The sequence below is a fragment of the Hevea brasiliensis genome, chromosome 4 (genome assembly GCF_030052815.1).
Source record: "Hevea brasiliensis isolate MT/VB/25A 57/8 chromosome 4, ASM3005281v1, whole genome shotgun sequence".
Classification (NCBI taxonomy): Eukaryota; Viridiplantae; Streptophyta; class Magnoliopsida; order Malpighiales; family Euphorbiaceae; genus Hevea; species Hevea brasiliensis.
In genome coordinates, this window is record NC_079496.1 from 35,299,024 (window position 1) to 35,315,718 (window position 16,695).

The following is a 16,695-nucleotide window of genomic DNA, read 5'->3' on the forward strand; positions in this document are numbered from 1 at the left end:
GAGGCACCAGTTAACACACAAAGGTCGAAAGGACTTTGTGGTCTACAGTGATGCCTCTCATAATGGGTTAGGTGTGTATTGATGCAAGAGGGGAAGGTGGTCGCTATGCTTCCAGCGGCTAAGGCCACATGAACAGAATTACCCTACCCATGATCTAGAGCTTGCAGCAATTATCTTCGCACTGAAGATATGGAGGCATTACTTATATGGTGAAAAGTGCTACATTTACACGGACCACAAAAGCCTAAAATACTTGCCAACCCCGAAGGAGCTCAACCTTAGACAGAGACGATGGATTGAGTTCCTGAAGGACTATGATTGTGTAATTGACTACCATCCTGGGAAGGAAAATGTAGTTGTTGATGCTTTGAGCAGAAAGTCCATCACAGCTTTGAGATCATTGAATGCCCGTCTATCTTTGGTTCGAGATGGAGCTATTTTGGCTGAGTTACAAGTGAGGCCAACCCTATTACAACAGATTTTAGATGGGCAGAAGGCAGATGAAAAATTAATGGCTATTATGAGCAAAATCACAGAGGGAAAAGCAACTGACTATGGGGTGAAAGCAGATGGGTGTCTCAGACATAAAGGAAGACTGTGTGTACCAGATGATGGGGAATTGAAGGCCAATATTCTAAAAGAGGCACACACCAGTGTATATGCTATGCACCCAGGAAGTACAAAGATGTATCATGATCTGAAGCTCCAGTATTGGTGGCCTGGTATAAAGAAGGACATAGCTGACTATGTGACTAAATGCTTGACATGCCAGCAAGTCAAGGCAGAACATCAAGTTCCATCGGGTTTGCTACAGCCTATACGCATACCTGAATGGAAATGGGATCGGGTCACCATGGATTTTGTAAGTGGTCTACCTCTCACCCAGAAGAAACATGATGCAGTATGAGTGATAGTGGATAGATTAACAAAGTCAGCACACTTTCTGCCAGTTAGGACTGACTACTCACTGGAGAAGTTAGCAGAATTGTATATCAGTGAGATAGTTAGACTGCATGGAATTCCACTTTCCATCATATCTGATCGAGACCCAAGGTTTACATCGAGATTTTGGAAGAAGTTGCATGAGTCCTTGGGTACACAACTCCACTTCAGCACAGCATTCCATCCTCAGACGGATGGGCAATCCGAAAGAGTAATCCAGGTAAACAATTGAATCAATTGAATTAATACAACTATTGAACTAAAATAATAACAATAACATGAAATATATGTCAGGTTCTTGAGGATATGCTAAGGAGTTGTGTCATTGAGTTTGAGGAAAGTTGGGATAGATACCTCCCACTGGCAGAATTTGCATACAACAATAGCTACCAAGCTAGTATCCAAATAGCCCCGTATGAAGCACTGTATGGGAGGAAATGTAGAACTCTAGTGTGCTGGACCGAATTGGGCGAAGACAAACTGGTGGGGCCAGATCTGGTGAAACAGACTGAGGAGAAAGTGAAACTAATCAAAGCCAATCTGAAGGTTGCCTCAGACAGACATAAATCTTATGCCGACCTGAAGAGAAAAGAAATAGAATATGTGGTTGGCGACAAAGTGTTCCTCAAGGTATCACCGTGGAAGAAGGTATTGAGGTTTGGAAGAAAAGGTAAGTTAAGCCCTAGGTTCATTGGCCCATATGAAGTCATTGAACGTGTGGGTCCAGTGGCCTATAGGCTAGCTTTACCACCAGAGCTGGACAAGATCCACAATGTGTTCCACGTGTCCATGCTCAGAAGATACCGCTCAGATCCTTCACATGTCATTTCCAGGGAAGAAATTGAAATACAGCCGGATTTGACATATGAAGAAGAACCTCTATGGATTCTGGCTCGGGAAGTGAAAGAGTTGAGAAATAAGCAGATTCCACTGGTGAAAGTGCTTTGGAGGCACCACAACACTGAGGAGGCAACTTGGGAAAGTGAAGAAACGATGAGGCAACAGTTCCCTCAACTGTTTGCATTAGGTAAATTTCGAGGAAGAAATTTAAATTAGAGGGGAAGAGTTGTAACACCCTCCCTGTAACAACTCTGTACATTCTACTGTTCTGGTGACCAGTGTTGGTCCGGACAGCTAGAACGATCGGAAAAATATTTAAACTAAAGTGAGGGACCATAATTAACTCAAATATTAATAAGAAAAATTTAGTAAAAATTTTAGAAATAAAATACAACTAAGTCAAATGAGCCGGTGCCCAAGCGATGGGTAACCCAATGGGAAGTTGCGGTTCTCGCAACTAGGAGCCCTAGACCCGAGAGAAATTTCATAAAATAATTTTTGGGACTCCAGAGAAGGGTCATTGAGGTTCCTATGGCATTAGAATGCCAAGAAAATATTTATAAAAATTTTTCAATCGGTACAGACAATTTTGACCCGTTAAGCCAAACGGAGGGCATTTTGGTCATTTCGCCTTCAGAGACGATTTTTGGCCGACTTGTCCAGTTGAGTAAATAATTATTATGACATAAAATATGAATAAACATTACTAAAAATTAAATTGAAAATGAGTAGAGATGAAAAGAAAAGAAAAATAAAGAAAATTAGGGATAATGACATCACATGATGTCATTATCTTACTCCCAACCAATCACAAGTTAACAAGCATTCTTAAAACACTTAAAAGAGTCAAAATAGACCAAAAAAATTCTGGTCTTCTTCTTCTCCTTCAGCCAGCCGAAACCCTTCTCCCCTCTCCCTCCATTGATTCTCAACCAAAGCTCCCTTTCTCTCTTTGTTTCACCACTAAACCCTAGACACCTTTCATTAAAACTTGTCCATACCTCTTGGGAAAGTGTTTGGCAGCCTAGAAAAGGAAAGAAAGTGAAGTTTAAGTTTGGAAAATTCTGCCCTATAAGAGGTTAGTGCTTATTTATGCATATATTTCTTTTATTCCATGTTAGGGACTTGAAATTAATATGAAATTGTGAAGTAAATGGACTAAAACTCATGTGTATGTATACCATGGAATTCGGCTGCCTAGTGAGGGTTATGACTTTGATGGTTTAGATGGGCTTAGAGTGGATTAGAGAGGGTGTTTAAAGTGTATATATATATATATATATATAAGGAATGAAAGTGTTAACTAAGGTGTGTGGTGTGAATCATAATGGGAAATTAGGGTTTTGGGAGTGAAATTTGGACTTGGCTTATGAAATGATGAGTGAACATTCTAATGGTCAATTAGTGACCATTTGAGGTAAGTTGACCATAATTTGAAGTGAACTAGAGTGTTACAAACCAAATTGGTAGGCTGCCTAGTGACAGCAGCAGGTGAGGCTATGAGTCCAGCCTGTTTGGACTGCCATATCTTTGGCTGTGTAGGTTCAATTTGTATTTGGCTAATTGGACATGAAACTAGACACATAATGGCACAATTTTGCTGAAGAAACCATGCCCAAAAGACCAAAGCAAGTGGACCAAAAACTTGCCCCAATCCGGATACCTTGCAACCAGAATCTGCAGAATGACCAAATGAACAGTAATTGTTCATTTGGCCATAACTCATTGTAGAATGGGTCAATTGACCTGAAATTTTTACAGCAACAATTTAAGATATAGAAAAACAAATTTAATGAAGAAACCTACCCAAATTATGACCAGAACCTATCCAACAAGGCAGTGGCAGTCACTGTTCACTGCACTATAGATATGGTCAATTCTGCAGTTTTTTAATCTGGCCAGCTGTAGTTTTTGGATCATAACTGGAGCTACAAAACTCCAAATGGAGTGATTCAAAAAAGGAAATTCTACTAGACAAAATAAGAAACAACTTTCATGTTTACCATTTCCTCAAATTCTCACTGTAACAGTCACTAATGGAATAGTAAAGTTAGGGTACAAAAACTGAAAATTCTGCTCCCTTAGTTCTAAGCTTAGAAATGGTATTGGTGATTAATTCCAACAAGTTTTGAATGCAAAATGTGGTACATTGGGGGTGTTAAAACCAATGTACCTATTTTCTATCCAAAAGTCAACATTTTTGTTGACCAATGAAGTGAATAGTGACACCAAAACTTGAAATTCAAAAATTGAAGAATTCAAAAGTATCAAATGCCCTAGTATACCTAACAAGATTGGTTTGGATAGTTTGGCATGCCAATAGGGTTCAGCTAGCAGTACTGCACATGGCATTATGCCATTTTGTGATTTCATGGCTTTTGGCCATTCTGACATTGTGTTGATATTTGGCCTTGTGCCTATAGTCATTACAGCTTATTAGCTGTTCTATTGCACACCGGGAGATGCATACGTGACCGATGGTGTGACGGCCCGAGGTACTAGATACCCAGCGCCAGTATACCCGTTTATCCAGTCCAGTCGTCCAGTATAGGTTACTTGGGCAACCAAAAGAATGAAAGTGGATAAAGTTAACAAAATAAATGATTATAACAAGTACAAAACCAGTAAAACATCGATACATTCAATACATATTTATTTTCTGCTATTCCTTTTATTTTACTATTGCACCACTAAGCATTATTGCTTAGCGCATTGCTTTTGCCACGCGTAGGTTCTGGAGATACTGATCGAGAGCCCAGTAGACCGCAGATTCGGTGAAACCATCCTGCAGCTCTGCATAGTGTCCGTGTCACCTCACCTTCTACAGTGCATTGGTAGGACACTAGGTTTCATTTTGGTATTTTGTAACTAATTTTTATTTTATCATATGTAATTGAACTTATGTAATGTATTTTGATGTTCATGTAAATAATGAGAATTGTATTTGTGAATGGAAAGGTGAATATCTATCTGTGACTTGTACATGATTATCACATGAGATGAATGATTGAGAAATGAAATTGAAAAATATGGAGATTGTGATATTTGAATTGAGATGATTGAATATGATTATTGGAAGTGTTTTTCACAGGTTCCGAAGAACTGTTTCCTCCATTTTTAGCCGGTACTCTGCCGGATTTTCTTTAAAAATTTTCCGAACCTTAAATAAATTATAATGTCAATAAATGACTTAAATGAATTATATTTCACAAGTTATATTCAAAACTATGATAAAAATTAATTAAGATAAAATAGAGTGTTCCGGTACACCGTGTGACATATCTTACTCGGATATACTGTAGACGGGTAAGGGGTGTTACAAAGTATGTATGGCCCAAGTACATCCGAACTCATGGCGGATCCTGGTAGCATTCAGAGGCTTCTGCCGAGCTAAGGGACTCAGTCCTACAGTGAAGGTGTTCGCTGAGTTACATAGGCTAACTCATCGAAAGGACGACGAGTACTGGTTCTTTCAGGCGAAACCGCATTCAGGGCTCTTTACCGATCTGCCCTCCTCACTGAAGAATTGGAAGAATCGCTTCGTTATTCTGAGGAGCAAGATTCCGAGCGGTTTTGAGGGTTTCCCACGTAGCTGGCTGCATCTGGGCCCCTCACTTCCGAAGCGCATCACCTTAAATAGGGAAGAGAGCATAATGGTGATGGAGCTGAAAGACCAGGCGGCCACTCAGATGTTCTCTTGTTTAGATGCGGTGACGGCCGAACTGCATTATTGGACAATGCAGCTGATTACCGGCGAAGAACGCGGGCTTCAGCTCTCTGACCTCGGCCTCGGTACTTTCTATATCTCTGATCTTTGAGCCTTAGCGAACTCACTGACTTTTCTTTGTGCAGGTATGGCGAGCAGTGAAGCTTCCAAGGAGAGCCGAAAGCGGAAGAGAGAGGTCTCCAGGAAAGTGCAGGAGATGAAGTACACCGAGGCCTCTCAGATGCCAAGGCACGATCCAAGGGAAACGCAGGGAGGTCCGTCCTGACCCTCAGGACCGCTGGTTCCTAAAATAGAAGTGGTTCGGTCTCCTCCTTGACATGAAGAGCCACCACCACCTCCTCCAGTTGCTTCGAGTGCGGAAGGGGGTCCTTCTCAACCCACTTCGAGGACCTTTTCCCACGGTGCTCAGGTCCTAATCCACTCCATGGAGAAGAATTGGACTGTTTGGGAGAATCCGGGTTTTGCTAAGGTTTTGGGGGCCTCCGTTTGCCTTCAGGAAGATCGGAATAGGCTGATCCCGAACAGTCTCTACGATATCCTGACCCATACTATGAGCTTGAGCGTGGAGAGTTTGGTGAACTAACATATCGTCCGAGAAAAGGTTCATCATTTAAAGCAGGAGATCCAGTAGGTGGGTCAGGAAGTGGCTTCTGCCCGAGCCTAACTTTCATCCTCCCAAAACTACATAGTTGAAATTGAGGGGCGGATGAAGTTCTACGAGGATAAATTGGCTGAACAGGCTCATGTTCATGAGGAAGCTCGGGCGCTCCGAGCCGCTGATGTCGCACGCCTCACTGAAGAGCTCAGAGCAAAAGAAGAAGGGGCAGTGACGAGGGAGGCTGGGGCTTATGTGAACGCCCATGGGGATCTTTTGGCCGAGCTCAAGAAGCGTTATCCCGAGGAGGACTTCTCCTAGATGGTGGATCTGGCTCCCCAAGACGAAGAGGATAACGAGGAGGAGGCTGAGGGTGATAGAGAGGGTGAACACAATGTAGAACAGGCTGGGGGTGATCCTCCAGCTGAATGACTTGTATTTTTTATTTTGAAATGAAATGAAGTTCTTTCTTTTATTCAAGGACTTGATGAGATCGAAAAGAATCTAAGTTGTACAAGCGCCTAACTGTCTGAACCAATTAGAACATCAAACTTAAAAGTGATTATTAATCCAAGTATAAGAGGTTGGAAAAACATTGTAAGCATGAGATCGGCTGATAACAAACACCGAATGGGACTTAAGATTATTAAAATTGGAAACCTGATTTGAACACTTAGGATCGGAAGCATCATTAAACCGGATTAAAGCCTTAACTTTATTAAACGATTATCCATAAAATTTTAAAAGAGAGATCGAAAATAAAACTGGATGGCACGAAGACCTAATGTTGGTTTGATTTCGTTTGACGAGAGATCGGAAATGTGACTAATTGGCCAAGAGGCTTAATAATTGATTCAAGAGATCGGTAAGGATTTGAGCGATACGGAAACTTGGTATTGGTTCGGTTTCTTTGGAGAGAGATCGGAAATGTGATCGTCTGGCAAGGAGACTTGGTGTCGGTTTAGATCTCCATGAAGAGAGACCGAAAATGAATGGAGACTTGGTGATGGGGATCGATTTCACAGTTTATTGATTTCGGGGATCGACCAAAATATGGTGTCGACAAAATAATTTATAAAATATAAACATTTATTTTTTTAAAAATTATATATTTTTGAAGTAAAGCATTTTATATTTAAAATCTAAGAGTTTTAATAAAGACGCTTTAAAAATTACCATGTGACATATGTATTTTTTTTCCTACTTTATTTATTTTTCTATTAGTATATTTCAACAAATTGAAAAAGTAATAAAAAATAATCTATTTGTCAACTTATTTCAAAATTTAAATTAATTGTTATATATTTTTATATATTTTATCAAATATAAAATTATGAAAATATAAAAGACCAAATGAACCATAGTGGCCAATAACAAAGATATCTTCTCCAAAATAACCAGGTCTCTTCTCAAAACTACAAAAAACCAAACCTACTACGAATTTTAGAATTAAAAAAAAAAAAAACTCATAATACTCTCAAAACCAATGATTTCCATGCAAACATCATGATCAAGTCACCATTAACATTAAAAAGGCTTATACACTCATCCTTTATGAGGGGTAATGTGTGATAAATCATTTTTTTTTGTATAAATGAATTCATATAAAAAGTAATAAAAAATTCTTAAATAATGCACTTAATCACAAAGATCTTAATTTTTTTAAAAATGAAAGTTTAAAGAAAATACTAATTTAATTCATAAAAATTAATGTAGTAATTTCAATAATAATGATCATTAAAAGAAAAATAAAAAAAGAAATAAAATAAATAGCATAATAGAGAATTATACATTCATTTATGGAGGGTAATATATGGTAAACTCTTTAACAATTAAAAGAAAAATAAAAAAGAATTAAATAATTAGATTAAAAGAAAGTTATACACTCATTTATGAAAATGTGACATATGGCAAAATTTTTTAAAGAAAGTGCCACATGGTAGCACCATGGGAATACATTCCTGCGAAGGAAAATTAGACTTAATGTTTAGCAACATTTTTAAAATTAAAATTTTAGAAGTAATATGTGCATAATTAGTTCTTTTGTCCACTAATATCTAAAAGGCCTTTATAAGCTCTTGAAGTGTACTCCAATAGTTAATTCAACCCTTAAACAAAGTTTGGAGTCAATTGAGTCCTTTAAATTTTTTAAATGGGCTAAATAGGAACCAAAAATATTAAAAATCAAACAAATTAAACCAAATTTGGCAACATGATCACATGACCCAAATGCTATTTAATTTTGTTAAGTGATAGCCTCTTAAAATATTCCAACAACTGAGAAGAAAATCACAATTTTAAAGCTATCCAATGTGTCCATGATAACAATGAACACCTTCACAAAACCATCCCTAAAGGAAGCTTGTCACCTTCTTCCTGAGATCTCAAGGTCATCAATTCATCTTAAGATTGCTCAAGTGCTATTAGAAAGGAAAGCAACATAAATGGTTTTGCGGTGGTTTGGGCGTGATGGATCACAGATGGTTTCACTTTGTGAGGTTATCATTATAGTTCGAATGAGGGTTGAGGGTGGACTTTTAACTAAAGCTTTTATGAATCATAGGATATATGTTGTGTAGCAAGGTTAAGGAGAAGAAGTAGAAAGATGAACTATATGAGGATGCTTTTGATGAGTTAAAATGTGAAAATAGGACTTGGGATCAAGATTAGGTTTTGTAACTATTTATACTTATCTAATACAACTTGACAACTTAGTGCTGGTGATTCCATACGAACGTCTATAGAGGTACTGGTAACTAAAATTTGTTGTCTTTGCATCAAGAGAAAATTGATAGACTGGATGATAGAATTTCCTTGAAAATCAAATGAAGAGAAATATATCAACAAACATCTTTTAGAATGTGCCCCTTCAATAACCATTGGAAGTTTTTTTTATTGCATTTTACCTTCAGCGCTACAGATGTGCTGAGGCATACCAAGTTGATCTTAAACTTCAGAGTGTGGAAGAGGATTTCTTTTCAAATAATTTTTTCAGTGAAGAAGTTTTGTCTAAAATGAGGATTTAGAAACTTCCCTTGTCAATTCATTGTTAAAGAATTGGAGCTTGGAAATACTTCAGATGACGAACATGGGAAGCGAGTGAGACAAGATATTGGCAATACTTTTGATACACTTGAATTGTATAGATGTTTTTAAGCACATTTGTATACCATCTCATAGCATTTAGGTAAGCAATCTCATGCATAATAGTTGATTTCATTAGTTTTTGTAATTTATATTGTCAAGCCCTTAATTCCATGTTTTTTGCATCATTTCAGGTGTTTGGGTGAAGCCCTAGAGTATAGGAATGCAAAAGGGAAGCTTGGAGAGGTCAAAAGACTCAGAATTTCTACTGATACAAAGTACACAGGTGGTGTAAGCAAAGCCACAAACCCAGGTAACCTTCTGCCAGATGAAAGCCAGAGAGCCAATAGAGAAACACAAGTACACGAGTCGTGTAATTAGACCCGTGTAATCTGCAGGGACCTGTGTAAGTCTCTACCGAGCACAAGCTTGAAGTACTTTCTGAGAACAAAAGTACACGGCTCGTGTAACTAGGCCCGTGTAGACAGCGCAAACCCATGTAAGTCTCTGTGCCAATGCAAGACTCTGCAATTCCACTCCAATAAGTTACAAGGCCCGGGGCCGTGTAGTGACACACGGGCCGTGTACCATGCAGCAGCTAGTTTTTAAACTCGAGTTCCGCTCTTGTTTTTACATTCAAATTAGACTCCTAAGGCTTTTTCGACTCAAAATGACCTAACCCTAGAACAACTATTATAAATAGAAGCAGAAAACATCAAATCAAACAGAGGGGATCCTTTGACAGCACTTTTTAGGAGTTTTAAAGAAACTCGCATTCTGCACTCTCTCCAACCATTTAGAGGAGAAGAATATCAGTATCAAGAGGAGTTTTCTAGCTAAAGTTCCACAAGACCAAAGCTGCAAACTCTCTTCGGTTCCTTCATTCCATCTCCTTAAATGGATTTTTATTGTTTTATTTCTTCTATATGATTTCTTTTTACTGTTTTTACCTTTTTATCATGATGTTTGCTGAACTCATGAGTGAGTAGTTTTTATATTCTGGAATTGGGAGAGTAATGCTTGTAATCATTGTTATGGATAAACATTAAGTTTTATTTATTGGATGTGAGATTTGTTTCATGATTTAATTTCTTGTGATCTTAATGCATGCTATTTAATATTGATTGTAGATATTAATTGAAGGACTGAAAGGTGAAGATTAATATTAGAACATTAAGAACTTGAACCTAGAAATTCTGACCTAGGCATAGGTTGATACCTTTATGAAATTTCAAAATTGGTCAAAAACCTTAAGGGATTTTAATTAATTTGATCGCTACAAAAGTTGGGTTTAAGTTAATTAGAATACACTCTAGGTGCCTTGACAGAGGACTTAGAATACCTTAGGACTGATTTCCATCAAGGCAAACGATTCTTAATCCAGTAAATAAACAAGATAACATTCATAGAAAGATTCAAGTGTGAAATCTTAATTTCGAAATTGTTCCAAAATAGATTACTTCATTTTAATTTATCATTTTAGTGTTTAAAATAGACAACTTTTATTCCCTCATTGTTCGATAGCCTAAATAGTGAAAATTACTGTGTAGATTGGTACTTACTAATCAAATTCCTCATGGGAACAATACTTTACTTATCACTTTATTACTTGTTAGCGATCCATGCACTTGCGATGGTTGAAAAACCAGCACAACAAGTTTTTGGTGCCGTTGTCGGGGAATTTGGCTTTAGTAATATCGAGTAATAGGCAATTTAGCTGATTTAGGCAATTATCTTTATTATCTAATTTTATTTGATTTGTTTTATTTCTTTTCTTTTCTCTCAGGTACCCTATCTGGTATATGACCAGAACAAGGCTAGAAGAAGAAATTTTGGACTGTGATCTGGAGATAGATAGAACTCTGAGAGCCATTAGGAGGGAAAGGAAATATCAAGAGCACGATCAAGAAGATCCTGAAATTCCAACCATGGTTGATAATAATGACAAACCAAGACTCTTGAGAGACTACGAAGCTCCATCTGTCCAAGGATTTCAGCCCAATGTCATTAGACCCACAGTGGAAGCCAACAACTTTGAATTAAAACTAGCATGGCTTCAAATGATTCAACAAACCCAATTTGGAGGTTCACCAACAGAAGATCTACATTATGACCTCCAATGCTTTCTTGCCCTTTGTGACATATTTAAGATGAATGGAGTGTCTGATCAAGCCATAAGACTCAGAGCATTCCCATTCTCCCTTCGAGACAGAGCAAGGAAGTGGTTACTCTCTCAACTAGCTGGAACGTTCACCACTTAGGAAAATCTTTCACAAGCTTTTCTAGCAAGGTATTTTCCACCTGCAAAGACTGCAAGACTGAGACTTGAGCTCAACACCTTCAGACAAAAAGAAGGTGAATTACTCTATGACGCATGAGAAAGATATAAAGACCTGTAGAGGGAATGTCCACACCATGGCATAGAGGATTGGCTATTAGTGCAAAATTTCTATAATGGGTTACTACCTTCTATAAGGAGCACAGTTGATTCAGCTGCAGAAGGTCACCTATTGGAGAAAACAGTGACACAAGCACTTGAACTTTTGGAGAGGGTTGCATACCATAATTATGAGTGGTCAAATGAAAGAGGAAATGCAAGGAGAACAGCAGGGATCCTGGAAGTAAACGCCCTAAGCATGATAAATGCCTAATTTGATTAGCTCACAAGGAGGCTTGATAAAATGCAAGCCAGTGCAGTAAGGATGAATAGTTAACATGAGGACAGTTATGGAGGAGTCAGAATATAATAGCTTTAATGAACCTTCCACAGAACAAATGAACTATGTGAATAATGGAGGAAACTTCAACCAGAGGTAGCCCAACAATCCATATTCAAACACTTATAACCATGGATGGAGGAACCACCCAAATTTCTTATGGTCCAATCAGCAGAACCAGCCAATAAACAAGTAATAGGGGTACAAACCACCAGCACCCCCTAGATTTCAGAACAAAGGCCAAAACTTTGCACAACCACCACCGCCTCCTCAACCTTAGCAACCTGAGCCGAAGATGACCATGGAATCCATGATGGAAGGTTTCCTAACAGCTCAACAATAACAGAATGAATTGATCAAACAACTGACTTCCAGAATGGACCAACTTGCTACCCATAACAAGATGCTGGAGAATCAAATTGCTCAGTAAGCAAGTTCTTCAAGTAAAGCTACTGGTAAACTGCCTAGTCAACAAGAGATGAACCCAAGGGAACATTATAAGGCAGTTACATTGAGGAGTGGGAGAACTCTAGTACAATCAGAGAAAGAATCAACAGATGAAACCTTAGAAAAATCTAAAGCCAAGCAGAGAAAAAGGAGGGAGAAGCCAAGAAAGATAAGGAAGAGAAAGCAGTGTGACACCCCTTACCCATCTACAGTATAGCCGAGCAAGATATGCCACACAGTGTGCCAAAGCACCATATCTTATTCCATAACAAATTATCCTTCTTAATTTATTTACCAAGTGCAAAATTTTACCAATTATATCATTTATTTACAAATTTGGTTAATCTGAATTTTCTATAAATTTTTATAGAAAATCTGGTAGAGTGCCGGCTATAAATTGGAAAAACAGTTCTTCTAAACCTATTAAAAACACTTCCAATAAGGTTTTCAGATCCCGAACTCCAATATACATGCATATCAACTAAATCTCCAAATCTCAACACAATTTTCAAAATTTTTGTTCACATCACAATTTGAATTAATTTCATGAATAACTCCTCAACATTTTATTTTTTAACAAAATATACTGATAATTTCAGTAACATGAAATTTATTATATTTATATTATCATATGATTTTATGAGTTTTTAATTACAATCAAAACTAGTACAAAATGCAAAGTACAAAATACAACCCAAAATCCTAATATCCTACCAAGTGCACTGCAAATATGAGGTGACTATGGACTCTATGTAAATCTGACTAATCACTCGGTCTGAGGTCTGCTGGACTACCCAGCTATGTCTCTAGTACCTGTGCGTGGCAAAAGCGACGCGCTAAGCAATTCTACTTAGTGGTGCCAATATAAAATAAAATAGCTAAAATAAAATGGATGTGCAGAATGTATGTTGACATTTTTGTAGACTAAGTTCCTGGCAATTATTGTAGTATTATTTGATTAAAATTTGATAAGATTTATTTAGATTGCCCAAGTAACTTGTACTAGTCGACTGAACTGGATAAATGGGTAAACTGGCACTAGGTATCAATTACCTCGAGCCATCACACCATCGGTCACATTGTGTCTCCCGGTGTACAACAGAACAGCTAATAAGCTGTAGTAAATATTGGGCATAAGGCCAAGTATCACACTGATATTAGAATGGCTAAAAGCCATAAAATCACAAAATGGCATAATGCCATATGCAATACTACTAACTGAACCCTATTGGCATGCCAACCTATCCAAACCAATCTTTCTAGGCATACTAGGGCATTTTACACAGTTAATGATTCAATTATTTATTTTTACAATATAGTGGTCACTATTCACTTGACTAATTTCACTCAAAGGTTGACTTTTTAATTTATAATAGATTTGTTGCACCTAAGTTCATCAAGAAACCACATTTTGGTTTACAAAAGTGTTGGCATTAGTTGCCAAACAATACTTAAAACCAATGGAGAATAATTCAGAAATTTCAGTTTTGAGTGCTAGAGTTTACTGTTCTATTATGCGATTCTACAGTGAGAATTTGGCCAAATGTTCTTCATCAAAATTGTTCCTTATTGTGTCTAGTTACACTTCGTTTTTTGAATCACTCCATTTGGAGTTTTGTAGTTCAAGTTATGGCCTAAACACCATAACTGGCAGGTTTGCAATTTTTCTAGAATTTTTGGGCAGAATCAATTCTGCGGTTTTTGTACACTAATTACAGGTCAGTTTTTGAACATGTTATGGTCAAAATTTGGGTTTGTTTTCTTCATGAAAGTTGTAGGGCTATGTCTCAGCTTTCTAAAATGTCAGGTCAATTGAACTTTTCTACACTGAGTTATGACCATTTGAACAAATACTGTTCATTTGGTCATTTTCCAGGGACAGCATATTGGTCAGCTGGATTAGAGTGGTTTTTAGGTCAACTTGGTTTGGTTTTCTGGGTTAGGTTTCTTCACCAAAGTTGTGCCATTATGTGTCTAGTTTCATGTCCAATTGGCCTTACACCAATTGAACCTACAAAACTCTAGTTATAACTGCCCAAACCTACTGGACTCACACCCAGTCCTGCAGGTCACCAAGGGCAGCATACCTAACTTCAATTCCCATGGAACAAATCACTTCATTCTTAATCCCACATAACCAAATGGTCACTAATTGACCATTAAAACTTTCTTTCTCTAATACATGGACAAAGTCTCAAATTTGTGCCCAAACCCTAACTCATCCATTTCAAATTATGCATTTACTTATACTTCATTATCCTAATCAAGAGATTGGTGTTAAGGGCAGTTATGGTATCATTTTAACTCAAAGAAATCTTCAAAACCCTACCAAGTCCAAGGCTACTAAAATTTTGGGGGAGGTATACACATCATTTTCATTCAATTTTCTTGCAAATTTCCACTTAATTCCACTCCCTCAACATGAATTTAAAGAGAAAGAAAGAGTTTGGTCACTAACCTTTAATGGAGTTAATTCCAAGCTTGTAAAAGCTCCTCTTTTCTACTTTTTTTTTGCTGTCTTTAGCTTGCCCAAGGTGTAGGGATAATTTTTTGTAAAGGCAAATATGAGTTTTATGGTGAAAAGCTTGAGGAAATCAAGTTGGAAATGAAAAAAATGGTGGAGAGCTCTTGTCAAGGATTTCGGCCACCATGGATGTAGAAGAAGATGAAGTATTTTTGGTCTTCTTTATCCCTTATAATGAGTTTATTTAATTTTGATTGGTGGAAGAGTTTTTTAATGAGATCATGCTTATGTCATTATTTGACTTTTATTTCATTATTTTTTTTTTGTTTTTCTTCCTTACTCCATTTACTTATTTTTAATAAATTTTTCATCAACATTAATTCACATTTTATGTCATAAATCTCACTTACATAAATGGACAAGTTGGTCAAAAATCATCTCTGAAAACAAAATGATCAAAATGCCCTCTGTTTGGCTTAACGAGCTAAAATTTTGTGTACCGATTGATTAAATTTTTCTTGTGTTTTCTTAGCAATTTATTGGCATTGAGACCCCAATAATCCTTCTCTAAGATCTCAAAAATTATTTCATAAAGTTTTCCTCTGGTCTAGGATTACTAACGGCCTTTGCCGTCACTTCTCGTTAGGGTCACTCATCACTAGGGCTACGACTCATTTAACCTTAATGCATTTCATTTCTAAAAGTTTTCCTTAATTTTTCTTATCATTATTTGGTTTATTTATAACTCCTCACTCTAGTATAATTATAATTTCAGATATTCTAGCTGTCCGGATTGACATTGGTTACCGGAACAGTAGAACGTATGGACTAACTAAAGTGAGGATGTTGCAGCTCTTCCCCTCTAATAAAAATTTCGTCATCGAAATTTACCTGATGCAAATAGTTGTGGGAACTGCTGCCTCATTGTCTCTTCACTTTCCCAAGTTGCCTCCTCGGTATTATGGTGCCTCCAAAGTACTTTCACTAATGGAATTTATTTATTTCTCAGTTCTTTCACTTCCCGAGCTAGGATCTGTATGGGTTCTTCTGCATATGTCAAATCCGGTTGAATTTCAATATCTTCCATGGAGATGACATGTGAAGGGTCTGAGTGGTATATTCTTAACATAGGCACATGAAATATATTATGGATCTTATCTAGTGCTGGCGGTAAAGCTAGCTGATAAGCCACTGGTCCCACACGTTTAATGACTTCATATGGGCTAATGAATCTAGGGCTTAACTTACCCTTCCTTCCAAACCTCAGTACCTTCTTCCATGGTGAGACTTTGAGAAACACTTTGTCACCAACTGCATACTCTATCTCTTTTCTCTTTAAGTCAGCATAAGATTTCTATCTATCTGAGGCAACCTACAAATTAGCTTTGATTAACTTTACTTTTTCCTCAGTTTGTTTCACCAGGTCTGGTCCTACCAGCTTATCTTCGCCTAATTCAGTCCAACATACTAGGGTTCTACAGTTCCTCCCATACAGTGCTTTATACAGGGCCATTTGAATGCTAGCTTAGTAGGTATTGTTATATGCGAATTCTGCCAATGGGAGATATCTATCCTAACTCACCTCAAACTCAATGACACAACTCCTCAGCATATCCTCAAGGACCAATCACATAATTCACGTTGTTACTATCATTTCAATTTATTAATTGTAAGAATTCAATTAGTTTTTTTTTTAGGTTTACCTGGATTACTCGTTCCGACTGTCCATCCGTCTGAGGATGAAAAGCCGTGCTAAAGTGAAGTTGTGTGCCTAAGGCTTCTTGTAACTTCTTTTAAAATCTCGATGTACACCTTAAGTCTCGATTAGAAAGTGGGATTCCGTGCAGTCTAACTATCTCACTAATATACAACTCTGCTA

General features: G+C 37.4%; 1 non-coding gene across 1 annotated transcript; it reads right to left on the minus strand.

The window, feature by feature from the left end:
* Nucleotides 1-11,503: 11,503 nt before the first annotated feature.
* LOC131179608 (small nucleolar RNA R71) lies at nucleotides 11,504-11,610 on the minus strand. Its single transcript, XR_009148499.1, has one exon. It is a non-coding gene; the product is annotated as a small nucleolar RNA R71 (small nucleolar RNA).
* Nucleotides 11,611-16,695: the final 5,085 nt, after the last annotated feature.